This window comes from Hibiscus syriacus, unplaced genomic scaffold, assembly GCF_006381635.1.
Source record: "Hibiscus syriacus cultivar Baekdansim isolate YM2019G1 unplaced genomic scaffold, ASM638163v2 tig00111332_pilon, whole genome shotgun sequence".
Classification (NCBI taxonomy): Eukaryota; Viridiplantae; Streptophyta; class Magnoliopsida; order Malvales; family Malvaceae; genus Hibiscus; species Hibiscus syriacus.
Window position 1 is genome coordinate 433601 of NW_024063061.1, and position 15434 is coordinate 449034.

General features: G+C 33.6%; 1 pseudogene; it reads right to left on the reverse strand.

The window, feature by feature from the left end:
* Positions 1-10119: 10119 nt before the first annotated feature.
* On the reverse strand, positions 10120-10970 carry LOC120158926 (annotated as a pseudogene).
* Between the last annotated feature and the right edge of the window lie 4464 nt (positions 10971-15434).

Below are 15434 nucleotides of genomic sequence, written 5' to 3' on the forward strand. Positions count from 1 at the left end.
TTCATATGACATGTAACTCATTGCCATCTTATCATGTTATCACATAAACATATCATCTTACAATACATACAAAACATATCAATACCTATATTCACATATACCTATCACTTTATTATCCTTATTATTATTCTTATCATCACCATTAATCCCTTTTACTTACCATATTCATATCAATAACACATATACCCATGCACACATATAAATCATAACAAATACATACTTCTATGAATTCATGTTTTTCACTATTGGAAATAGACTTATCACAAGTCTTATTTTCCCTTGAACCTCATATACTAGAGAATGTGCACTCACCTTAACTTTGCTTTGATTCGATTATAATCCTTCAATTGATCCGGAACGGGATCACGTTCTATATCTACATCATCATACGTAGATCTATATTAGTATTATAACTATTATACTCTAATGGTTCACTCTTTAGACCAAGAGAAAAGTCAATTTCATCTTTTAATGAAGGTATGCATCGATGCACTACTGATGCATCGGTGCATAAAATGTATTCGATGTTGTATTATTACTGGATGCATCGATGCATGACTTATGCATCGATGCACTAATTGCATTCGATGTTTCCTTATTAATGGGATGCATCGATGCACTACCAATGCATCGATACACCTTCAAACAATTTCTGGGTTTTAACATTGATGCATCGGTGCACTATGAATATGCATCGATGCACTCTGCCCAGAACCTCTTTTTGAACCCGAAAAATCCTTCTTTTTGGATTAAATCCTTCATATTTCAACCCCTTTCATATTCCTAACTTTTATGTACATAATTAAACTCATTAATATTCATTTATCTCATCTTTAACCTTAATATCCTCTCCTCTTTAGGAATTTCAAGAATCATACCCTATTTTCCACATGTTTCAAATCCAATTCTAACACTTAATACTTCTTAATTAAGCTGATGGCAAGTCAAATCCAACTTTAGAACTTCAAAAACCTTTCTATAACAAAAGTTCATTTATAAACCCTTAATAGAAATTCCTTTCTAATTCTATCTCTTTGGTGTTTTAAACTTATATAAGCTTTCCTTAAGCTTATATAACCCTCAAGGACTCAAATCCAACTTAAAACTTTCAAGAAATCAAAAGATAAATCAAACTTACCTTTGCTCTTGGCTTCCACGTGAAGAAGAAGAAGAAAGGAGAAGAGAACTCTGGAGAATTCTCTCCCTTTCCACGTGTATATAATTCCATTTTTTTCCTTAAATGATCAAATGACCATTTTACCCTTTATTTCCTTTAATAATTACTAAATAACCTTCATCATATATATCCAATAATCATTGAACTACTTTATTCTTCTACTTTAGTCATCAAATTCTGAAACTTTACAATTTGGTCACTAACCCATAATTTGGGATGTTACATTTACGGTGGCCGGTGTCGAGGCTTAGGCGTTGAATGGTTTTCGACCGAGCCAATGAGAGAAGAGCTTTGGGTTTCTTAGTTGGAAAGAGGAAGAAGAGATAGAGGCTAGAGTTATTCTTTTAGCCAAATAAGCAGAAAAACATACATATATAGATTAAATTTTTGGATAAATTATCCTTAGGTACTCCCATTTTACCCGTATTTTATATTTCAGTCATTAGTTTTAAGGTTAAATTACATTTAAGGCCCCGTATATTTGATGTGTTTAGCGTTTTGGTCGCTTAAGGGTTTAGTTTATTTTTGGGGTAAATCACTCTAAAGTCCCTAGACTTTTAGCATATTTTTATATTTAAATCAGTAATTAGTGGGTTAATCACCTATAAACCATTCTATTTTAGGCGTGCTTTATGTTTTGGTCACCAGTGTTCTTTCTTTATTTTATTTCGATTTTTGCATGTTAATTTCTATTTTATTTCATGTTAGTCATTAATTAATTATGTTTTTAATTTATTTTTGAATATGATGCTATAGTTTTAATTTCTTTTATTTTGGTCATGGTTTAATTATAATTATAATTTTATTTTTATTATTATCCTTTATTTTTTTATATGTTTAATTTAATACTTTAATTATTATTTTATTTTTATTTTAGTCATATAAATATAAATATATATATATATTTAATTAAATAATAATATTTATTTATTTTTTTAATATTAAGAAATGGGCTGCCTTAAAGTAACTAGATGTCCTTTTCTGATCTTTTTAAATAAATAAATACCCTACTTATAAAAATATGTATATATTTACTTTAGTTTTATTCAAATTATTTTAATATGATTTTCTTATGAATAATTATCATATTTTATTAATATTTATTTATTTTTTAATATTAAGAAAGGGGTTGTCTTAAAGTAACTAGATGTTCTTTTCTGATATTTTTAAATAAATAAATACTTTACTTACAAAACAATATATATATATACTTTAATTATATTTTTCCTTAGAATTATACGATTGAATTTGAAATAACAGGATCATAAATTAAATTCATTTTCGAATTCTTAAATTTCTTTTATTAGACAATTTATAATCGAAGGGTACTAATTTTGGGCGTTATAGGGGTGCTAATTCTTCCCTAAACGTAACCAACCACGAATCCCTTTTTATTACTAAAAAGAATGAATTTTTGGTTAAATGCAGATCGGTTTATCTTTTAACTGATTTTTTTATAAAAGAACTCTCTTAAAAGGTGATTTTGAGGTATTCGACTTACCTAATACAAAAAGGTTGATGGCGACTCCAAAACATTTTATTAAAAACCATTTATTCATTCACATTACTCTTCCACCAATGAAATTTGTACCCGGGCGAAAATCGGTTACGACAGTTTGGCGACTCCGCTGGGGAAAGTTTCACTTGAAATAGCAATTTATCTCACTTGAGATTATTTTTCTTGAAACAAACTGTTTCTCGCTTGAGAAAGTTTCACTTGAAATAGCAATTTATCTCACTTGAGATTGTTTTTTTTAAAAAAAATTGTTTTTCGCTTGAGAAAATTTCACTCGAAATAGCAATTTATCTCACTTTAGATTGTTTTTCTTATTACGAACTCTTTCAGGAAATGTTTTAAGAAAAACAATTTCAAGTGAGATAAATTTCTATTTCGAGTGAAATTTTCTCAAGCGAGAAACAATTTGTTTTAAGAAAAACAATCTCAAGTGAGATAAATTGTTATTTCAAGTGAAACTTTCTCAAGCGATAAACAGTTTGTTTTAAGAAAAACAATCTCAATTGAGATAAATTGCTATTTCAAGTGAAACTTTCTCCAGCGAGAAAATCTTTGCTTTGAGAAAAATTACTTCGAGTGAGATAATTTGTTTTGTTTCGAGTGAAACTTGTATCAAGCGAGACAAATCTTTGCTTCGAAAATGTTTATTCTGAAGATGACTGCTCCTTCTTGCTGAGGAAGTCTTTTTTGACTTTTAATCTCATTCTTTTCTGAAAGATCTAAAAATATATTTGAATGCAACAATCCTGATGTCCTCATGAGAAGAAAAAATGTCTTTGAGAAAGACAAAATTTCGAGAGAAATTTTAAAGGTACCCTTACAAGAGGAAAAATTCAAATTTTTATAGCATAAGATGATGGACATTCGAGGAATTATGAGGCATTCTAGATAAACAAGTGGAAGTTGTTATCTATCACTGTAGTACTTTCTATTTTCAGCATCTTGTTTGAACATGTTTTTAGTTCCTTTCTCCGCCCTTTGTGTAATAAATAAATTTGTGTTGCTTTTAAGGTTATGAGCATTGAATCAATTTTGCAATCTTGCAGTTCTTTGAATATCAACTGGAATAAAAACTCTTTAAATGATTAGAGTTATAACCTTTGACAAAATATCAAGATTGAAAACTGGAAAAACAAGGACCCTGGACCTTACCTCAGAAGAAATATACCCAAACACTATCCTATTAAAAATGTGAGATAGCCTTCTACCATTACAAAATGGCTTGATATTTTTATATAGGAGCGTACAACATGGGCATTTGTGTATTATATTACAAAACCGACTAGAGTATTTTTCTATTGATGACGTTCGATGATGAACGTAACCTTCACAAATAAGTAAATCTAGTTTAAGTCGGTTGCTTGAGAATTGAACTCTAACGAAGAGATTTTTTGATTTCCACAAAAACTTGAACTCATCTAAAGAGGAAGAAGAAGTTCATAATCTGAAGAACTTATTCAACCTTTTGCTTGACTCTATCGCAGAAGAAGATATAGTAGCATCAACATTTCCAAAAGGAGTTCATAATAAGAAGAACTCATCTGAAGAGGAAGAAGAAGTTCATAATCTGAAGAACTTATTCAACCTTTTGCTTGACTCTATCATAAAATGAGATAAAACAACATCAACATTTCCAGAAGGAGTTCGTAATAGAATAACTCATCTGAAGAGGAAGAAGAAGTTCATAATATGAAGAACTTGTTCAACATTTTCCTTGACTCTATCGCAGAAGGAGACATATAAACATCAACATTGTCATTCTTAATCAAATCCATCGCATAATGAGGTGGATCGTTATCCCAGTGGAAGAGTTCATAATGAAAAGAATTCATCCAAAGTGAACGAAAAGTTCAAAATGAGAAGAACTTTTAGCTCAGAAGTTTGAACAATTTAAGCTAAAAATGGTTCTTTATATATTTGCTACATTCTTGTTCCACAATAACGATCAAAGAGGGGCAGTTGTAATCACCATTTTTACCTTAGCCTCCAACAGCTGCCAGCACTTCAACAACACTTGTCCCTCCACCATAGCAGCATTCCAGCAGCTTCCACCAACAACAGCTGGTCCTCCACATTTCAGCAGCTCTCCAGCAGCTTCCACTAAACCATATGTCCCTCCATGCGCACCAATAGCAGCCATACATGCAAAGAGAAAGAAAAAATCATATTTGATTCTTATTTTGTAAACTGGGCTATAAAAACCCCAGAACAATATGTAAATTTTTACAGAGGAATCAAGAGCAATACAAAGAAAATTAGAAAGAAAAAAATAGCAAAGGTTATTTTTACATTTGGTCTTTATTTTTCAGTTTGGTATTTTATATTTTATTTTATTTATTTCGAAATAAAAAAATCAGTAAGAAAAAAAAAACAGAAATATAAAGGAACAATTTTACTTTGTTCATAGTTCTTCATCGGAGTCTAGGTCGCCCGAGAAACATCAGTTGAAAAATCAGAGGAAAGCTTGAGATTTCCAGTCTCGTTTTTTGTAGTTTAATCCCAAATCAGGATTTAATTTTTTTAGGATAAATTTTAGGTTCGGGTTTTGTGTGGGGATGATCGGAAAAGTGTTTGGCCATCGATTTACAGTGGCCGGTGTCAAGGCTTAGGCGTTGAATGGCTTTCGGTCGAGCCAATGAGAGGAGAGCTTTGGGTTTCTTGGTTGAAAAGAGGAAGAAGAGATAGAGGCTAGAGTTATTCTTTTATCCAAATAGGCAGAAAAACATACATATATAGATTAGGTTTTTGGATAAATTATCCTTAGGTACTCTCATTTTACCCGTATTTTATATTTCAGTCATTAGTTTTAAGGTTAAATTACATTTAAGTCCCCGTATATTGGATGTGTTTTGCGTTTTGGTTGCTGAAGGGTTTAGTTTATTTTTTGGGGTAAATCACACTAAAGTCCCTAGACGTTTAGCGTGATTTTATATTTAAATCACTAATTAGTGGGTTAATAACCCATAAACCATTCTAGTTTAGGCGTGCTTTATGTTTTGGTCACCAGTGTTCTTTCTTTATTTTATTTTTTGCATGTTAATTTCTATTTTATTTCACGGTTTTGGTCATGGTTTAGATATATATATATATATATTTAATTAAATAATAATATTTATTTATTTTTTTAAATATTAAGAAAAGGGTTTTCTTAAAGTAACTAGATGTCCTTTTTTGATATTTTTAAATAAATAAATACCCTACTTATAAAAAATATGTATATATTTACTTTAGTTTTATTCAAATTATTTTAATATGATTTTCTTAGGAATAATTATCATATTTTATTATTATTTATTTATTTTTTAATATTAAGAAAGGGGTTGTCTTAAAGTAACTAAATATCATTTTCTGATATTTTTATATAAATAAATATTTTACTTACAAAACAATATATATATATATATTTACTTTAATTATATTTTTCCTTAGAATTATACAATTGAATTTGAAATAACAGGATCATAAATTAAATTTATATTCGAATTCTTAAATTTCTATTATTAGAGACAATTTATAATCGAAGGGTACCAGTTTTGGGCGTTATAGGGTGCTAATCATTCCCTAAATGTAACCGACCACGAATCCCTTTTTATTATTAAAAAGAATAAATTTTTTGTTAAACGCAGACCGGTTTATTTTTTAACTGATTTTTTATATAAAAAAAACTCTCTTAAAAGGTGATTTGAGGTATTCGACCTACCTAATCCAAAAAGGTCGATGGCGACTCCAAAATATTTTATTAAAAACCATTTATTCATTCATATTACTTTTCCGCCAATGAAATTCGTACCCGGACGAAAACCGATTATGAGATTAAGCTTGTTACTAATATCTCGAGCATCACATTAATTACTCGCTGTAGTGTACTGTTAAACATGCATCAGCCACTACAGCCAATGTTAATCCCTATTGCAACAAGTCTTTTCTTTTTACTATTATAACAACAAGGTTAACATGGACACTTAATACACTGGAAAATACAGGCACTTACATGTATCATTGCTCCTGGAAGATCACTTGTCCAATGGAGCCCAAGGCAACTGACTATCAAATCTACTGAACTTTAAATCAAGGAATCCAAGCAAATGTATGAAAGAAATTTTCAAAAATAACATATGAAGTAAAGTTTTCATGCTTACCTTTCTTTGATGGGCAGAAACTCCTCATCACCAACCACATACGATGTTTCTATATTTTCATCACTGGAATCGGGTTGAGAACTTCTGCACGCCTTTAACATATCATATGAGGTATCCATCATAATTACATTTTCAATTGCACCTGCAAATATCAGATTCATTATGATTTATAATGGTAACTAACCACAAAGGCTATCTTTGACTTGACCATTCAAATAAATCATACACCACCACCATCAGTAACATATATCTGCAAAAGTGCAGAAACAAAGGAAGACGATTCTTAAAATGAGTTACTAATAAATCACTGCAACCTGCAAGCATGTAGAGGAAATTTGATCAACAACTGAAATAAAGGATTAATCGTTGATAGGTCACTAATTTTTTTAATATTTATTTAATAAAAACAATTTAATTAGTAGTGTATATTGATGTGTTACAATTTTTTAATTAATACTTGATATCGGGACGAACACATGATTTTATGTTAGAGGGAAAGAATTTGAACTTACAGAATTTTAAGGGGTGAATAAAATTTGGGAGGCCGAAAACAGATTATCAATAAAATATAACTAGAAAAAATCTAAAATATATAATAATTAATTTTATATTTTTATAGAGGATAACCGCCACTAACCGCCCCGCCTAGGTCCATCCCAGCTTGATATTACACCGATAAACAGATTCATTAGACACAGAGCAGCGCGCGATATGAACAAGAACCACGAAGAGGTTGAACCGTTGAAGAAAGTAGCCAGTGATGATGTAACCCCTTAGACCCGGCCTATGCGTTTCGACTAAGTCTAGTGGATCACATTATGATTCTTTAAGACATTTTTCCGAAACCGTTATTCAAACAATGTAAAATCACATTATAAATGACATGAAATTATAATAAATCATACTATCAAAACCTAACTTGTAAATATAATACCAATAAGTAATAAATTAATTTAAAACATATCTTAAAAATCAAATCACGATAAACCGAATAGTAATAGTAAAAGTGTCATCATATTAAAATACCATACTTTAAAATAAGGTCCATGTTAACAAAATAAAGACAAACTTGCAAGGTAAAAACATTACAATCAAATATACTTCAAGAGATATGTTGATCCTCCAAGTGCTCAATCCAGGGTAACTAACCAACAGTATCTGAAAGGGGGAAAATATTTTCGAAAAGTGAGCTAGGCTCAGTGTGTCCCAATATTACCATAAAATCACTATAGGTACACTAAACAAATCATAGTCCAATAAGTCTCATAAAATTATACTGCAGTAAATCTCTTTAAAAGCGTTACCCTAAGGGAACATCTTAGGGCCTGAGAGCCTACCCAAGATAGATTTCGGGGCCGTGGGGCCTACCTAAGAACACATCTTAGGGCCGCAGGGCCTACCCGAGAATAATCTCAGGGCCGCAGAGCCTACCTAAGAGTCACATTAGGTCTGTAAAATTTTCCAGCTTGATCAGAGCTGTAATTTATAAATTCGTATTCCAAAAATTCAATTGCACCGTGTTATAAATTCCATAAATCCATAAACATGGTAATCATATACCATTTCAAAACAAATATCAGATAACAGTAATCCATAAATCATCACATTAAATCGGTGCATCAACAATACGGTAACCAAAGAATTCAGTGTACCACATATTAAAACAAATAAAACAGTTCAGTAATAAATAGGGAACACACCTCGATAATATGTTCAAATCGTGGATCTACTGATTGCTGGTTTCACCACGCTCTGCTACAGTTTTCGAACCTAATTTATAATATCACTATATTACTAATGGGTAACATAAATAAATCTCTAAAATCATAAAATTTACGAGTCTTACGAGTGAATACTGGTATACGTGGTTTAACTGATCTAGAAGAGTTGGGTCGAGCTATCGAACGATCCGGAGAGTCTCTTGTACCTTCAAACAATAATAATTAATCAGCCCCAAATCTTACTTAATTGTTCAAAGCTAGAATTCTTAAGTATATAAGCATTTTTCAGGTTTGACTATCATTTTGGGGTATTTCGAGTCTGAATTTGGCCAAACGGACTGCGGAATCGGAATCAGGACGTCGAAAAACATAAAGTATGACTTTTTGAAAATTCAGATTCTTGGTCAAAGTCAAAGTCAACCACTTTGACCGTAGATTTAGAGACCTTCGGATTCGAATTTGACAAAACAGACCACGTAAACGGATTCGGCACGTCGAAAACTATCAGGATAGGTATACTCGGAAAAGATTAACGGTCGTTTAATGCTCGGTCAAAGCCATTTTAAGTTTTGGTCAAAGAAAGTCAACGGTCAACGGTCAACGGTCAACGGTCGGGTCGGGTCAACGGTCGGGTCGGGTCGGGTCAACGGTCGGGTCGGGTCAGACCGGTCAAACCGATTCAGACCGGTCAAACCGGTTGAAACCGGTCAAACCGGTCAGAACCGGTTGAAAACCGGTCAAACCGGTTTCCAGCAGCCACTCGCCCTGCGGCGGCGCGTGAGGCGTCCTCCGGGGCCCTAAAAATCCCGGAAAAATTTCTAAAAATTATTTTGAGCGATTTCAAGATACTTACAACGATCGGTTCAAATTTTTGAACGGCGGAGAGCTCGATTTCAAATCGGCCGAATCTTTGACTGCACCACCTCCTCACGCGCCACCGTCTACGGCGGACAAGATTGACACCGGTGAACTCGGAACGGCACAAGGAACACGATGGTGCGGGAGGTGTCGTAAACAGAGCAACGATCAGCGGTGAATTTAAGATTTTCTCGGCGATAGAGCTAACAAAACCGCCGCTACTTTGACTGGAAATTCCCGACGTTTGGCCGCGTTTCGCTTCAATTAATTTGAAGGTTTTGCTCCTCGCTCGATGATGAACACAACGGTGGTTTCAAAACAACGATCGGAATTCGGACGGCGTCGGAATCGAGTTTGGAAGTTGTGTGCGTGAGGAAGGATTTGTGAAATTGATTTCTGTTTTTCAAAACAGAAATCACGCATATATCAATTGTCTGCCGACACTCCATGGTTAAATTCAGGGCTTGGTCCCTGAATTTTCTTTAACTTTAAAACAAGCTCCAAGTTTTAAAATCTTTCAATTCAGTCCCAAATTTTCACAATTAAACCCTCAAATTTTAATTAAATATTATTTTGAAAATCGGGTTGTTACAGATGAAGTGAAGAGAAAAGATCTGAAAACCAAGAAACTTCATAGAAATAGGGCTACTTATTTTATTGATTAAAAGCTGTAATATCTGGAAGCAGACCAGCTTATTTATACACAAGACTTGTTGCCACAATCAGTTGGAGTACCAGACTCTTATAGCTAAGATAACATAACAGTGCAGCATTACAACAGTTTATAACTGATTCTTAAAGACCCTAACTGTAATAACTACTACTAAACTGTAGCCCCAATGCTATGGAGAGAAAGAGAGCGCTCTACGATGAGAAAAAGGGTCCACCACCTAGCATGCTGACGAGCAAATTTAGACCCAATCTATCAAGATAATCCATTTTCTCTCTATCACTTCCCTGAACTAGAGGAGAGCTACCACCACCAGTACGAGGAGGAGAGCTAGAGGAGACTCCACAGCCATGATAACAGTGAAGATGAAGATCGAAATCGCACCGCTCGCACCTGTAGAAAAGTCCCACGATATGGTCACGGCACAAGTTGCAGTAATGGCGCGGCATGAAAGGAGTAAGCCTGAGAGGATGCGGGTGCAAAAAGAAAGACACTTCTTCAGGGCTGTCGGCACAGTCTCGATGGAGATCGAAATCGCACTGTTCACATCGATACCACGTGCCGGTAACTGGAGTGCCACAACCATCGCAGTGGAACCCTCTTCTGCCCGAAGAATACTCCGTCAACGGATGGCGATGCAAGAAATGTTTTATGGTTTCCTTTGGTTCGGGTGAGTTGGCACAGTGAAGATGGAGATCGAAGTCACACGGTTCGCATCGGTACCTTGTGCCTGAACCCCGGAGTCCGGCAACCGTCGCAGAGGAACCGTGTGCTGGCCCAAACTTCTTTTAATGGATGGCGGTGGATGAAATTTTGTATGGTTTTCTTTGGTAATGGAGCCATCTATCTCTCTGTGTATCTACGCAAGGGATTGTCTTTGTCTTGTTTTTTTGTTATTTGGTTCAATACATTGCCATTGCTTGATGCATAATATATAGTGAAACTGAACAGCAAAAATTTGCTTTGTGTGTTCAAGTTGTGACAACAGCTACCTGACGATTGATTAAACAGTAACGTATCTTTTAGGATTATATTCTTGATTAATTTAGGGCGAATATTTAATGTAATGTGATCATAAATTAGTGAATTAAATATTAAAATTATTAATATATCAATATTGTATTAAATTTACACATCACTAATAAATAATTATATATATAAATTTAATATTCGGAATTTTTAATAGGATATTATAAAGCATTACATATTCGGATTTTTTCAAATAGGATAACTACTTTGAATTGATTCACCTGTTTTCTATATTTTTAGAATTTTCCAAGAGATAAGAATACATGTTTTATTCCCCCTTCATGGGATTCCATTAGCAAAAGAATTTTCTTCAAAACATGCCATGTAGCGTGCGTTAATTGTTATTGTACTGTTGTGTCGAACCCAAAATGTTGTGGACCTAAATTACTATACCCAACCATTTATTTGCGAGAGGTTCATGAGATACAATGTAGTACACTCAAATATATTCGACAAAATATATAGGTGAAGAAAAATGGGATCATATCATATATGGTCAACAAGGTAGCCAAGTCGATTCAATGACGACAATGATAGAATCAAATACTATAAGTATTCCATCATTGTATTTCGAAGGTGGATCTCAAAGTGTGTTCAGTAAACATCCTCTTCAACAAACAAACAAAGATGTAGAATAAGATGACCAAGGCACGACCCCGACATACTCGACGAGCCCCGCGTCAGTATTGTAGACACTAATTTTCGTCCACATTATATATATATATATATATATATATATATAGTTTGCAAATGGTTTTTGAAAATACGTATATAATATGAAGTTTTCAAAACATTTTTGAAAAAATATATTATATAGTTTTTAAAACATTTTTAAAAATTATATAATATATAATTTTTTAAAACATTTTTGAAAATATATATAATATATAATTTTTGAAAAAATATTTTTAAAAACATATAATATAGTTTTAAAACATTTTTGAAAACTATATAACATATAGTTTAAAAACATTTTTTAAAATTTTATAATATATGATTTTAAAAAATATTTTTGAAATGTATATTATATATAGTTTTAAAACAATTTTTTAGTATATGTTATATAGTTTTTATTTATTATTTATTATTTATTCACCCGTTGTCATTTATTTATTTTATTATTATTTTTTGTTTTTGTTTTTTAGGTCCATCGTTTGGTCCAGCAAAGTCTAACAGTTGAGCCTGAACCAGCCCATACAGTTAGGGTTACACAGCAAGCATCGAGCGACATGGGGGGAAGAACGAGTCATGCGTAGCCAGGCGAAACAGTTGGCCGATAATCCCGGGACTGACCCCATCCCGGGACAACCGGCCTCACAACGGCCACAATCCCACTCATCTCGGAACGAACAGGCCACCGGTGGGGGTATAAATACCCCCACCAAGCCACTGCCAAAGAGGAACCCACGGCCAACAGTACACTACCAGAGAAACACAGTACATCGAACATCAATCACACCAAACAAAAACCACGGTACCAATGGGGGATAGGAATAAAAAACGTAGATCATTGAGAGATATCAACAGTACCAAAACACCCTCAACGGGGAACCATCGAGCCACACAACAGTATACCGAGAGAACAATACCAACCCCAACAACAAAACCAAACACAGAGAACACAAAAACATAAAAAAAGCAACCACAAACCAAACTAGAAAAAACAGAGGCATCTATATCAAACGACCGGAGTCGAACCAAAGCAAGAACAACGAGGCCAAACAACCTCGGACCCATAGTAACCAAAAAGCATAACGAAAAAACATTTTTTCAGATCGTCGGGAGTACGTCGCAAAGGAGGCGGCCGCCGGAAAAGTGAAAGGCCACCAAAGGTAACGTTTTTTGGGTGAGGATTTGTAAGGTTTTTGTGTTTGATTTTATTTTGTGTTTGAATCTGAGAGGAGAGAAAAGAAGGAGGAGATAACGGCTGAGGTTAGAAATGGGAGAGGGTTTTTACCGAGTTTGCAATAAGAGGGGTATTTAAAGCCCCCAAAACAATATCGTTTAAGGGATTTAGGGCATCTTTCGGTTCGACGTATGGGCTAATCGCAGCATGGGTCCCTTATTCCTTGTAATGTTAATTTTTAGCCATGGATTAAACTTTTCATTTCTTATATTTTGAGCTTCAATGTTTTAATTATTTTATTTTAGTCTGACTCTTATATGCTTTGTTATTTTCATTAGAGTTTGATTTTGGATATTACATTTTCTAGTATTCCATTTTAATAACCATCTCGTTTAGGTTTAATTATTATTCAGTCCTCAAACCTTTTTTTTACCATTCTATTTCATTTCTATTTTTTTAAAATTATTTTTTATTTTTATGTCTTTATTTCTTATTTTCTTCCTTACTTTTAATATTTTTATTCATTTTTCTCCTTAATTTATTTTTTTAATTCTATTTTTATGTTTTTAATCTAACATTTTCCCTTTCTCTTTAATATTTATTTTTATTTTATTTTATTTTATTTTATTTCATCTAACATATATTTTTTTGTAGTAATTTCAATCGATCAAAAGTAATTATTCAAATCGATGTTTTAAATTTAAATTTTAAATTTTCGCAACTAAGACAACCAGCAAATTAATTGGTACCGAAAGGGCGATTCAATGGTGATAATCCTTCCTTGACCGTAACCGACTCCCGAACCCGACACGTTTCTGGTACAACGCAAATCAAGTAAAATGGTGTCCGACCCACCCAAATTCGTTTTAAAATGGTCGGTGGCGACTCCTAACCCATTATTTCAAGTTGAAGCCCAATTTTGGGGCCCAACCGAAAGACGACCACGACAGCTTGGCGACTCCACTGGGGACAGGTAAGTGAGTCAGGCCGAAATTAATTTTTGGTTGTCTTTTTATGCGAAAATGGTAAATTTAAATTTAATTATTCGATTCCAATTATTTATCTTTGATTATTTTTCATATAAATAGTTGTACTGACGTTTTTAATGATTTTAGATTTTTCAAAATTGGCATCTCTAGCTCTATACCCGAGCTCCAAACCCTATTTAAGTGGGGGTGAAAGTGACGCCTTCGTGTGGATTTATTCACCGTGCGGGCCTAGCAAGTAGCATTCGAGATTCATATACCTTATGTCTTCTTGTGAATTTATTCACCGTGCGGGGCATAAGGGAATGTTTCCTCTCTACCTTTTTAGAACCTAAACCGAGAGAGTACAGGGAATTAGAGCCCTCCCCAAAATCTCATTCCAAACCCTAGGCTGCTTTGATTTTATTTCCTGTTTTACTTTCTGTTCAAAGCATGCGAACTAGACAAATATGCGGTTAGGATTTGTTTGAAATTAGCATGCAGGATAGAGATCATGTCCGGGTAGGAATTAAAGCATGTAGGGTAGATATCATGTGGGGTAGGATTTTTCATTTTTATTATTGTTTTGATTTACCTCACTAACTCTTTTTATTTTTTGTTCTCCTTTATTTTGTTTTCATCATTCGCATCATTTAAAACGAGGTGTTGATCCACCAAAAAACGTGTTTGTTAAACATGAATGATCTGTATTAATAGGCAAAAAGGGTTGTAATACAAGAGATAAAAATGCAGAGGACAGTCTACAAGGAGACTATGTGCCACATTTAATCCAGAAGACGTGGTGACCACAATTGAAGAGTATATCACTATACTGCATTATAAATGACTCAATGAACTGGGTCTACATCAAGCACAATGAAAGTCTATCTTTGAAGAACTGATTGGCAGAAGTTGCAGGGGCAAGATGAAGGCCACTGATCTTAGGAGTCACTTCAAAGATGACAATGGAAAAAACGATAGCTGAAATTGGAGACCATTGCTGGCAAATTCAAGAAACAGACAAATGGACTTCACATAGTTCCTATCAATTAAGGGCTCCAATGACGTATTCGTTGGGAACAAGCTCAACAAAAGATAAATGCCGGAGGTGCAGTCCTTCGAGACTTTTTTTTTGGGGCAAACAACTCGTCATTTGCACGGTTCATCCAGAGAAGCCAGAGCGGTTCGACAGGTAATTCAACTGGTGACGGATGAAGGCGGAAGACTAGTCAACATGTCAGAAGCTGTCAGAATATTTTTTGTCTCTTAAAAGATAAAACACTTTTGTCCCCAATAAGGATTATTTCTAATAACAGACACATTTTTGAATTAATGCCTCAAACATTGCATGCATTATACATCTAGACATATTTTGCATTTTGTTATTTTTTCTTTACATTTGCATTAACTAACATATGCGTATCTTATCAAAAGGGAACACATACTGGATACACCACCTCAAGTGTTGGACACACCCCATCCGCATAACACCCGTCTGAAAAAAGAAGAAGAT